Raw genomic sequence first — 13,179 nt, forward strand, 5'->3', positions numbered from 1 at the left:
TCGTGTCGAAGTGGATAACGCGAGAGGAAGCCCCGCCCTTCTCTCCTGAGCTCCCCCTGCGGACTGGTTCCGCTGTGTTCACGGGTAACTCGCTGGTGGGTCGCAGAGCAACACTCCGAGAGCGCCCACCCATCCCAGGAGTCAAGACTGAAGCCGAAGCATAGCGGGTCCGGGGATGATAACTAAGAGGAGCGCGTTAACTTTGTTATCTAAACTCAGAACCCTTCCCGTGTCCCCTGAGATGTTGTCTGGTCTGGAAAATGGCAAAAGAAAAATGAAGAGGGAACAAGAAATACAGACGACGGAGCAAGGGTTGGCTGACATGAAAGCTAGGACTGAGGAGTTTGTGCTGTATTTTTAACAGGAATTTGTAAACATCCCCATGCGAGTTACCTCTGTCCCTAGGCAGGGCGGGTGACTCAGGTTAGGCAAATCGCGTGATGGAAACGCTGGGAAATAAAAGTCCAAATAAGTTAAAATATTGTGTTGCATGCGAGGCCTGTAAGCTGGGGCTCTTCCAAGGTTTCCACCGTTTGGAGAAGGCTCCCCTGTGAGCCAGACCCGGGAGGCCCCCACGCTTCCCGCCCCTTTGCCCCCTGTGATTTTATTTCCTAAGTGGCTCCCAGAACTCTTCGCGCCTCCCCGTCTCTCCAGCTGCCTCTTGAGTTCATGCTACCCTCACCTCTTGCCTGGACCGCTGCTCAACCGCGCGTCCTCTCTGACCTCCATCTCCCAACCCCCCAACCAGTCAGGGCAGATCCCCCATCACCGGCTCTGACGCTGGCACTTCTTCATCGCCGACTTATCACGGTCCTAACTCTGGATTTATTAGCGAGCTTGTTTAAGTAATGGCTGCCTCCCCCGCCGCATTATAAAGTCCTTGAAAGCAGGGACGACATCTGGTTTTGCTCCCCGGTCTGTCTCCTGCACTTAGCACAAAGCTAGGAAGGAGTTTGAAGCATATTTTAACGGAGACTTTGTCCATGTAGCCAGATAAGTCAGCTCTATCTTTCCACTTACCCTCTCTCTGTCCTTATCCTCAGCCACGGTAAGTTCTTAATAAATATTTGTTGAGTGAATGGATAAATCAATAAAGGAATTTTAAGCATTAAAAAAGAAGTAAATACTTTTTACACTTATGAAATGAGTTTTTCTCTTCCCCCAGGAAACAGATGCTGAGGAAATATTTCAAGACTGTCCATTTGGGAGGATGTGTTCAGAGCTCACACGTGGGTGATGGGGACCCTCACAAACCCCGGGCTTGTGTGTGTGGTTGGGGGGGTTAAAGAATATCCGTGAGCGTTCGTCTGATTACCTGTCAAAGTACAAATATATCCAACCAAGCGTCCTGGAACCTTCTGCTGAGTAAAAACCTGCTCAATATTTGTGAGGGAAGCATCGCCCTGGTGCTGATGCTGTAAGAGGATCCAGGAGAAAAGATGAGAGCCTCCCTTATGGTCTTTCCTCTCTCCATCTCCCCAAGGTCGTCTCCTCAATGATCCTGTGGGCTCCCTGGGGGAGGTGATGGCTCAGGGAGGGGTCACCTGTGGTCAGCGGGGCTGGCGTTTGTCGCTCTACACAGCCCGCCCTTTATAGCCATTTTGTGCTCAGCCTTCCAAAGAGGCGTGGAGCTGGCTGGGTGTGGAGAAGCAGGCTAACGTCTGTTCCAACCTTTTTTTCCTTCTTCTTCTTCTCCCCAAAGCCCCCCAGTACATAGTTGTATATCCCAGTTGTAGATCCTTCTAGTTCTGCTATGTGGGACGCCACATCAGCATGGCCTGATGAGCAGTGCTAGGTCCGTGCCCAGGATCCAAATCGGCTGGCCCCACAGGCTCTGTTATATGCTCTTTTTGGGAATATAAATTTGATCAACTTTTTGCAGGGCAATTCAGCAAGATAGATGAAAAATTTAAAGACATTTACCCTTGATAGTGGCAAATTCCCTTCCAGGATTCTCTTCCATGGATATACTTGAACTTGTGTGCAGAGAAGGATGGAGAAAGATGTTCATTGCAGTGTTATTTATGCTGGCAAAAAATCACAATAATTAAATGTCTAGCAAGAGGGAAATGGCCTAACCAATGGTGGCCCTTCCACACCGTGGAATATTATAAAGCTGCAAGACAGCTCTCTCCATAGCACACTCTCTTGGTTCCTCCTGACTCAGGAAACTTCCTTCTCAGTGTCCTGTTTTGAATTCACGTCCTCTCAACAACAAAGAATCATCTGGCCTGAAATGTCAGTAGTGCTGAGGGCTGGAACAGTGCCTGGAACGTACGAATACTCATGAAATATGTGGTGAGTGAAGAGTCCTTCACGTAATAGCTGCTCAATAAATAATCGTCAAATGATTGAAGGAAAGAGAATGAGGTAGACCCATGTGCACTAATAAGGAAAGAAGTCCAAGATACACTGTGAAGAAGACCAAAGCGCAAAACAGTGTGTACATTACTATCACTTTTGGGCTAAAAACAGACACAAGCAAATGAATGTGCTTGTCCGTGCACAGGACATTGAAGTAAATGAACGTAAGTTAGTCTTAAGAACGATTCTGTCTACGAGCGGTGTGGAGCTGGGAATGGAGAGTAAGGGAAAGCATTGGCTTTTCATTTCCTAGTTTTTTGAGCTGTTTTAACTTTGTATCACAAGCATATAGTGATTCTAGAACAACCACCATCACCAAACCCAGTTTAATTCAAAAAACAAAAGTGATAAAACAGGACGGCCTGGTTCCCCTCGGTGGCAACAAGACTTGGGTGTAAAAAGTGGCGTTTGGGGCCCGGCCTGGTGGCCGGTAACAGCTGGATGTGGGTTTTCACAGCCTACAGCCGGGCTCCCTTCCCAGTAAACCACCCCGGCTCTGAACTCGTCTCCGGGGGTCTTGATATCGACCCTGAGAAGAAGGCCTCTCTGTCGCCATCTTTACTGCCCAGGGAGCTGGGGCCTGAAAGACTGGAGTGCCCTGCTGATGGGGAGACAGCAGGAGGGGGCCCTTTTTGCTTTGACCCCATGGGCGCCGGCGGGGGAGGGGCACGTATTCGTTATCTATCGCTGTGAAACAAAATACCCCAAAACAGCATCTCCAGACAGCAAACGTTGATTCTCTCAGTTTCCGAGGGCCACGGTCCCAGGAGTGGCTGGCGGGTGGTTCCGGTTCAGGCTTTCTCCTGAAGTGGCTGTCGAGCTGTGGGCAGGGGCTGCCCTCATCTGATGGCTGGACTGGGGCAGCATCCACTTCCAGGCTCACCATGTGGTCACTAGCCACAAGGACCTCAGTTCCTCACCATGTGGCCACAGGCTGCCTGAACGTCCTTATGCCAAGTCCGCTGGCTCCCCCAGGGCCATGAGCTGAGAGAGACTGAGATAGAGAGAAGCCCAGGCTGGGGCTGAGGCCTACAGCCCAATCTCAGGAGTGACAAGCTCTTGCTGCTGCTGTGTCCTATGGGCCGCACAGCACAGGGTGGGAGGGGACGACACAAGGGGGTGAATCCCAGGAGACGGGGTCACTGGGGGACGTCTTGGAGGCTAGCGACCACAGAGCAGCTCCAGGCAGTCTTCCTCTGCAAGCCTGGACTTCATCTTCGGGCGCCCTGGGGACGGGGGTGATGAGTCCCGTGGCGCAGGGGGAGGCCCCACTGAGAGATCCCTGGGAGGGGGGACCTGGGCCCTCAGAGCTCTTCCCTGGCCTGAGCTTCTGCTCCAACCCTGAGAGCTCACAGGCAGGTTGCTGCATGTGTCAGGTCTCTGCAGCCTCCCTCCAGGGCTAATGAGACTTGACTGCATTCTGCCTTCCACCCTCTCAGGGAGGGAGTGACACAAATGCAGGGGCACCCAGGAGCCAGCGGGCACAGTCAGCGCCGTAATCCCAGGCATGAACAGTCTGCTTGGGACAAATGATCTCAGCCATGTGACAGATGCTTGATGAGCGCCTAGTGATGGGCTAATGGCTCCTTTTCTAAACACATGTATTGAGTGCTTACTGCATACCAGATCCTTTGCCAGGCGCACTTACAGGTGGGGAACTGAGGCTGGGAGGGTTAAGTACCTTGCCCAAAGCCACTCAGGACTTACACCCAGATCGACCTGGCTCCGAAGCCTCTGCTCTCGCCTCCACGTCTGCACTTCCTCCCCCCCACTCTCCTCCAATGGGAACCAGGGCCACCTAACTGGGAGAACATGAGCCTGGGACCTGGGAGCACCCTATGGGCCTCCAGTCATTCCTTCCTCACGAAACAGGTGGAGAAGGTGCAGTTCCCAGACAAGGAGGAACTTCCCTCCCTGAGCGGGGGGCAGAACCCAGACCTGAAGCTTCCTTAGAAACAGACCATACCTGTCTGGACGTCCAGTCCTCAGACCAGCTCGTGCAAAAATACTTCCGCAACCAGCCTGCGACGGGAACATTCTCCAGGTGGGAGCTACCGCCCAGCAGCATGGCAGGCTATAAAGGGCCTGGGCTGCGGCGAGAGGCACATCTGTGCTGTGATCCCACTCATCCGTCCTTGAGTAAGTGTTTAACTTTTCTGAGCCTGTCTTCATATCTGTAAAATGGGGACATCACACTAATTTCTAAGTTAGTTGTGAGGATTGAGTGAAACATAAGAGGTGAAAATACCTGCCATGTAGTAAGTACCAAACTGTATTCGTTTGTTTCCTTCATTCCTTTTTGATCTTACTGCAGAAGCTCCAACTCTCTATCCAATAAAAATATTCTTCTTTGGGGCCGGCCCAGTGGTGCAGCGGTTAAGTGCACACGTTCTGCTTCTCGGCAGCCCGGGGTTCGCCAGTTCAGATCCCGGGTGCAGACATGGCACTGCTTGGCAAAAGCTATGCTGTGGTAGGCATCCCATGTATAAAGTAGAGGAAGATGGGCGCAGATGTTAGCTCAGGGCCAGTCTTCCTCAGCAAAAAGAGGAGGATTGGCAGTAGTTAGCTCAGGGCTAATCTTCCTCAAAAAAAAAAAAAATTCTTCTTTGGGTTGAAAAAGAGGCCCTCGGTCAAGCCTGCTAGGTTTTTTACCTTGTGTGGCCCTAACTTCCCCCAAAACTTCTTCCAACCAATGAAAACCTCCACACCATAGGTGAGGGATTTCTCTTCTGTGCCTTGATAAAGCCGGACCTGAAGCCCCCAGGAAAATGGGACTTTGATACAGCTGGCTTAGTTTCAGCCAACTGCCCCTCTGGTGGGCCAAGCCAGGGGAGGTTCCTGCAGTATTTCTGGAGTGGAAAAATCCCAGGTTGCTGGGTGGTGGCTGCTGCAGTACGGCTGGCCAGCTTAGTCACCGGGCGCAGGCCAGGGAGGTGGTTGAATTCCAGCAACTGAGGTCCCTTGGGAGTAGCCGCTTCTGTCCTAGCTGAGCTGGGGGAGGGGACATGGGAGAGCGGACGTTCTAGAGACGCTCAGCTAGTCCACGGTGAGATTGGAAAGGATCCTAAATCTTCTTCTAGTCGCTCTGCCCTGAGGTTTCAGGGAAAATTGGGCCCCCGCAGCTTGCTCCCTCACAAATGGTGGATTTAATAGAACCGGGAAAGGCTGGCATCCATTCTGGTGGGGAGGCTGGCTCCGTGCAAAGGGTGGGTTGCCCTCAGGAACTGAGGGTGGTTGGGCCAGGCCTCAAAGGTCCTTCTAATTCTGAAAATGCAGGGCTCCACGATTTGGGACTTCCCTGGAGATCAAGTGGATGAACATGGAGGCTCAAAGACAGACCTGAGGCAGCATTTCTGGGGGAGGAGCAGGGCCAAGAGCCAAGACCCAGGGTGGTTAGTGGACAGAGCACTGGAGAGGGAGTCAGAACACTGACTGACCTTGTGACTCCGGGCAAACCACTTCCCTCTCCGAACCTCAGTTTCCCCACTTGTAAAATAGGGAGGGCGTGGTGTCTTAGAGCTTCCTCCAGCTCTGAAAATCTCTGATTCATTTCTGGGGTTTTTGCCTCTTCCCCGGTCATGTGGAGACCTGCCAACGTGCAAGTATTTATAGAATCCTTGGCATCTTGTCAGGTGAGGTGGGAGAAAGGAGTAATTTCAAAGTCAGCCTCTGCCCTCCTGGAGCTCATCAAGGATGTTCAGATATACACAGGCACACACACGTAGAAGTAGCTACCTAATATCCAGGGGAAGGCGTCTATCTGTAGGGGACCCGAGGAAGGGAGATCAAAGTGGCTTGGACTGGTCCAGGAGGGCTTCCTGGAGGAGGGAGAATTTGAGTCAGGCCTTGCAAGATGCGCAGAATTCACTAGATTAGAAGAAGGGAGTAGGGTGTCCTGATCAAAAGTCAGGGCTCACACATACAGCTCTGTGAGATGTGCATTGCACAACTCCAGGAGGCACCATTCACATTGTGGTCCACCTGACTAGCACTCCCTGTTTCCAACCTACATAGCCTATTGCAAAAGCCCCAGAAACAATGCTGGGATAGGTGTGTGCCAGGGCTGCAGGAGCGGGGGCAAGCCCCTGGGCTGCCCATTGCCCCCTGGCCAGGGAGGTTGTACTATTCTCCCGGCCTTGGGGCATCAGCTCTGCTTTCTCTGAGCAAGGCTCCAAGTGTCAGGAAGAGAGTGTAAAGGGATCGGGTTGAGCTGCTCCCTCCACTGCTTCGTGGGGTCCTGAGCAAGTGACAACCTCTCCAGAACTCAGTTTCCTCCTTGAAAGTGGGCATCATGAGAGTTCTGTCCTCCTGGGTCGTGGAGGAGATGAAAGCCAATCACCTACGTAAAGGGCCTGCCTCTGAGCTTGATAAAGGGTGCATGTCATGATGACTGACTCAGGGGACAGAAAGCGAGAGGGTGGGTGCAGTGGTTTCTGGAAGCTCCTGGGAGCTGGGGAGGGGAGGGAGGGGCGGGGCTGCAGCTTGTGGTCGGGCTGGGTATGAGCCACTGCCGCAGAGCGATGATGTTGCCTTAAAGCTTTGGGTGGCTCCCAGGGCGCCAGCAGGGTCTCCTGGGAGAGCTGTTTTAGGAAAAACATTTCGTGAAAAACATTAGAATCAGGGACTCAAGGGGCTCACCCACCGGGGGCCTTGGGCCACTCCCTGCATCCGGGCCTCTGCCTGTCCCCCGCCCCATTAGCGGAAACAACCTGACAGTGGCCGGCCCTTGGATTCCCTGGGCCACCCCAGACCTGGTTAAGGAGACCGAAGACGCAGGTACCTGGGAGGAGCTGAGCTCCCAGGGACCATCGCGACTCCACGCAGTCAGTTCAGCCACACTGGGATGTGAATTCACGGCAGGGGGGGTCTGGAACAGCCAGTGTTAGCTTCCTCCTGCTCACACCAGCTTTGCAGACACAGAGCTGGGTGGCAGCAGGCCCCGACTTACCCCGCCCCCACTCAGGGCTGCCCTCCAGACCCAGGAGTCTACTGGCAATCGGGACAGGAGCTTCTCCCACTGGCTTGCACCCAGCCCAGACTCAAGTTCCTCTTCGCGTTGGCATGTGAGGCCGGAGCGCACGGGTCCTTCGCCTGGTGGGGGACACCAGCAACCTCAGTCTTTTGAGACCCATTTTAGAAGGGTTTCCAGGCTTGGGGCCAGGATAATAATAAAAAAATAACTACTCCTTTTTTAATAAAACAGTTTTATTGAGATATAAGTCACAGATCTTAAAATTTACCCTCTAAAAGTATGCAATTCAGCAGTTTTAAGTATATTCACAAAGCCATGTAACCATCAGTCACCATTATCTAATTCCAGAACATTTTCGTCACTCCAGAAAGAAACTAGTAGCCGTTAATAGTCACTCTCCGTTCCCGCCTCCCCCAGCCCCTGGCAACCCCGAATCTACTTTCTGTCCTTATGAATTTGATTATTCTGGGCATTTCACATAAATGGAATCATACAATATGTGGTCTTTTATGGCAGTCTTCCACTTAGCTTAGTGTTTTCAAGGTTCATCCATGCCGCAGTACGTGGCTGTCCTTCACTCCTTTTTAGTGTTGACTAACATTCTATTTTCTAGATATACCACAATTTTAAAATCCATTTATCAGTTGATGAATTGGGTTGTTTCCACTCTTTGGCTATTATGAGTGATACCATTATAAACCTTTGTCTACAACTTTTTGTCTTCACATATGTTTTAAATTCCCTTGGGTGCATACCTAGGAGTGGAATTGTTGGGGCGTATGGATATGGTGACTCCAAATTTAACTTTTTGAGGAACTACCAAATTATTTCCCAAAGTGGTTGCACCATTTTACAATCTAGCAAAGTATCAGGGTTCCAGCTTCTCTCCATCCTTACCAACTATTGTCTGTCTTTTTTACTCTACCCCTCTTAGTGAGTGTGAGGTGGTGTCTTACTGTGGTTTTGATTTGCATTTCCCTAATGACTAATAAAGTTGATCATTTTTTATGTGCTTATTGCCCATTTTTAATCTTCTTTGGAGAAATGTCTATTTAAATTATTTGCCCATTTTTAAAATTGGATAACTTCTCTTTTATTATTGAGTTGTGAAAGTTCTTTATATACATATTCTAAATACTACACTCCTATCAGATATGTGATTTGCAAATATTGTCTCCCATCGTGAAGACTGTTTTTTCTCTTTCTTGGTAGTGTCCTTTGAAGCAGAAAGTTTTTAATCTTGACGAAGTCCAATAAATTTTGTTACTTATATTTTTGGAGCTGTATCTAAGAAACCATTGCCTATCCTAAGCACATAAAGATTTTCTTCTAAGTTTTCTTCTAGGACTTTTATAGTTTTAGCTCTTACATTTTGGTCTCTGATCTATGTTGTGTTAATTTTTGCATATGGTGTAAGGTAGGGGTCCAATTTCATCCTTTTGCAGGTGATTATCCAGTTGTTCCACATCTTTTGTTGAAAAGAGTATTCTTGCCGCATTAAGTTGTCTTGGCATTCTCATTGAAAATCAATTGACCATAAATACAAGGATTTATTGCTGGACTCTCAAATTTGTTCCCTTGATGTATACATCTAACTTTACTCCAGTACCACACTGTCTTGATAACTGCAGCTTTTTAGTAAATTTTGACACTGGGAAATGTGAGTCCTCCATGTTTGTTCCTTTTTCAAGATTGTTTTGGCTCTGTGAGGCCCTTTGTGTTCCCAAATGAATTTTAGGATCAGCTTGTCGATATCTGCAAAAAAAAAGGCATCCGGGATTTTGATAAGGATTGTGTTGAACATGTAGTTCAATTTGGGGATGGTTGACGTCTGAACAATTTGTCTTCCAATCCGTGAACATGAGATGTCTTTCCGTTTATTTAGGTCTTTTTAAATTTCTTTCAGTGATGTTTTGTAGCTTTTAGTGCGTAAGTCTCACCCTCCTTTTGTTAAATTTATTTGTAAATATTTTATTCTTTTGAATTGCAAAATAACCATGGAACTGTCTTCTTAACATCATTTTGAATTGTTCATTGCTAGCTTGTAGATATACAATTGATTTTTGTATATTCATCTTGTATCCTGCAACCCTGCTGAATTCTTTTGTTAGCTCTAATTGTGTGTGTGTGTGCATGCATTTTCCTCATATTTTCTATATATAAGATCATATCACCTACAAATAGAAATAGTTTTGCTTCTTTTTTAAAAAATAATACGAATGCCTTTATTTCTTTTTCTTCCTCAGTTGTCCTGACTAGAACCTCCAGTACAATATTGAATAGAAATAGTGAGAGCGGGCATCCTTTTTTTTGTTCCTGTTCTCGGGAGGACAGCTCTCAGTGTTTCATCATCAAGAATGATGTTAACTGTGGGTTTTTCAGAGATGCCCTTTATCAGGTTGGGGAAGTTTCCTTCTATTCCTAGTTAATCAAGTGTTTTTATCCTGAATGGGTGTTGGATTCTGTCAATGCTTTTTTGTTTTTATTAGGATGATCATGTGGCTTTTGTCTTTTAGTCTATTAATATGGTATATTACATTGATCTATGTTTTTGGATGTTATCACAACCTTGCATTTCCGGGATAAATCCCGCTTGGTTATGGTGTGTAATTCTTTTTATATGTTGCTGGGTTCAGTTTGCTAGTGTTGGTTTAGGATTTTTACATCTATATTCATAAGGAATATTCGTCTGTAGTTTTTTTCCTCATGCTATTTTTGTCTGGTTTGGGGATCAAGGTAATATTGGCCTCATAGAATGAGTCAAGAAGTGTTTCCTCCTCTTCTATTTTTTGGGAAACTTTGTAATGTTCTTCTTCAAGTGTTTAGTATAATTTACCAGTGAAGCCATCTGGGCCTGGGCTTTTTTCTTTGTGGGAAGTTTTTTGATTTCTAATTTAATCTCTTTACTTATTATAGGTCTGTTCAGATTTTGTATTTCTTCTTGAGTCACTTTTAGTAGTTTGTGTCTTTCTAGGAATATGTCCATTTAGTTTAATTTATCTAATTTGTTGGCATACAATGGTTCACAGTATTCCCTTATAATTTTGTTATCTTTTCAAAGAATCAGGTTTTGGTTTTTTAGATTTTCTCTTTTGTTTTTCTGTTCTCTAGTTCATTTATTCCTGCTCTAGTTTTATGGGTTTTTTTCTTTTAAAGATCGGCTCCTGAGCTAACATCTGTCGCCAATCTTCTTCTTCTTCTTCTTCTTTTTCCTTCTTTGTCTCCCCAAACCCACCCCCCCCCCCCCCGCCAGGACATAGTTGTATATTCTAGTTGTAGGTCCTTCTGGTTGTGCTATGTGGGACGCCACCTCAGCACGGCCTGATGAGTGGTGCTAGGTCTGCGCTCGGGATCCGAACAGGTGAAACCCTGAGCTGCGGAAGTGGAGCACACGAACTCAACCACTCGACCATGGGGCCAGCCCCTCTGCTCTAGTTTTTATTGTTTCTCTCCTCCTGCTTGCTTTGGGTTTAGTTTGTTCTTTTTCTAATTTCTTCAGGTGGAAAGTTAGGTTATTTATTTGACATCTTTTTTCTTTTTTAATATAGATGTTTACAAATGTAGATTTCCCTCTAAGCTCTGCTTAGCTGCATCTCATAAGTTTTGGTATGCTGTGTTTTCACATCAAAGCATTTCTAATTTTCCTTGTGATTTCTTCTTTAATCCGTTGATTATTTAGGAATGTGTTGTTTAATTTCCACATATTTGTGGATTTCCCGAATTTTTTTCTGTTATTAATTTCTAATTCCATTTCATTGTGTTCAGAGAATGTACTTTGTACGATTTCAATCATTTTAAATTTACTGAAATGTGTTTTATGGCCTGAAGCAGGATCTGTCCTAGAGAATGTTCCATGTGGACTTGAGAAGAACGCGTATGCTGCTCCTTTTGGGTGGAGAGTTCCGTAGCTGTCTCAGGTCTAACTAGTTTATAGTCTTTGTCGAGTCTTCACTTCCATTGCTCATCACTACCTAGTCGGCATGTCCATTATTGACGTCTCCACCTGTCATTCTTCAATTGCCTGTTTCCCCCTTCTTTTCTGTCGCTTTTTGTTTTGTGTATCTTGGGGCTTCATTGTGAGATGCACGAGTGCGTGTAATTGTTATTCTTGTGATGGATTCATCCTTTTATCATTATACAATGCCCTTCTTTGTCTCCAATAACAATTTTGTCATTAAGTCTGTTTTGTCTTATTTCAGCATAGGCACTCCAGCTGTCTTGTAGGTACTCTTGTATGAGATGTCTTCTTACATCTTTTTACTTTCAACCTATTTGTGTCTTTGAATCTAAAGTGTGTCTCTTGTAGGCAGCATAGAATTGGATCAAGATTTTTATCCTTTTGAGTGTTTAATCCATTTACATATCGTAATTACTGATAAGGCAGGATTTACACCTACCATTTTTCTATCTGTTTCCTAGGTGTCTTATGTTGTTTTCTTTCTGTATTCCTCTATTACTGCTTTCTATTGTGTTAAATAAATATTTCCCAGCATACAATTTTAATTTCCTTGTTGTTTCTTTTACTATATATCTGAGTTATTTTCTTAGTGGTTGCCCTGGGGATTACAATGAACACCTTAATTAAAACAATCTAGTTTGGATTAGTACTAACTTAATTTCAATAGCCTACAAAACTCTGCTCCAATATAGCTTCATTACCTCCCCACTCCTTTCTACTGTTATTGTCATACAACTTACATCTTTATACATTATAAGACCACCAACAGTTTTGTAATTATTGCTGTATGCAACTGCACAAAGCAGAAAGATCTTTTAAATCAGATAGTGAAAGAAAACAGTTTAACGAAAAAAAATTTTTATATTGTTTTTCTATTTACCTATATAGTTACTGGTGCTCTATATTTCTTCACGTGGATTTGAGCTACTGGCTGGTACACTTTCATTTCAGCCTGAAGGATTCCCTTTAGCATTTCTTCTAGGGCAGGTCTATTAGCAACAAATTCTGTTTTGTTTTGTTTTGAATCTAGGAATGTCTTAATTTCTCCTTCATTTCTGAAGGATAGTTTTGTCAGACATAGAATTCAAGTTCAACTACTTTTTTCTTTCAGCACTTTGATGTGTCATTCCCCTGCCTCCTAACCTCCACGGTTCCTGATGTGGAGTCAACTGTCAATCTTATTGAGGATTCCTTGTCTATGATGAATCACCTTCTCTTTCAAGATCTTCTCTTTGTCTTTTGATTGTTTGACAATAATGTGTCTAGGTGTGGAACTCTTTGAGTGATTCTACTTTGAGTTTGTTGAACTTCTTGGATGTGCAGATTAAGGTTTTCAACAAATTTGGGTATTTTGGGGCCATTATCTGTTCAAGTATTCCTTTTGCCTCTTTGTCTCTCTTCTCTCCTCTTGGATCCCCATTATGCACGTATTGGCTTACTTGATGCTGTTCCACACATCTCAGCGGTTCTGTTCAATTTCCTTCATTCTTTTTCCTTTCTGCTAATCAGACTGGATGATCTCAATTTATGTGTCTTCAAGTTGGCTGATTCTTTATTTTGTCAGTTCAAATATACTGTTGAGCCTCTCTAATGAATTTTTCATTTCAGTTATGTTTTCAACTTCAGAATTCCTATTTGGTTCTTTTTAAAAATATATATAATTTCTATCTCTTTATTGATATTCTCTATTTGGTGAGACATTATTCTCAAACTTTCTTTCGGTTCTTTATACTTGGCTTCCCTTATTTCTTTGACCGTATTTATAATAGCTAACTTAAAGTCTTTGTCCAGTGCTATGGTAGGAATGTTTGTGTCCTCCTAAAATTCATACGTTGACATCCTAGTCCCCAGTGTGATGGTATTAGGGTCTGGGGCCTTTGGGAGG

At 45.6% G+C, this 13,179-nt stretch overlaps 1 protein-coding gene across 2 annotated transcripts in view; it reads left to right on the top strand.

The window, feature by feature from the left end:
- The window catches only part of ACCSL (1-aminocyclopropane-1-carboxylate synthase homolog (inactive) like), a 74,777-nt gene that overhangs the window by 34,814 nt on the left and 26,784 nt on the right, over nucleotides 1-13,179 (top strand). The window lies entirely within an intron of this gene.

The sequence above is a fragment of the Equus przewalskii genome, chromosome 11 (genome assembly GCF_037783145.1).
Source record: "Equus przewalskii isolate Varuska chromosome 11, EquPr2, whole genome shotgun sequence".
NCBI classification, from domain to species: Eukaryota; Metazoa; Chordata; class Mammalia; order Perissodactyla; family Equidae; genus Equus; species Equus przewalskii.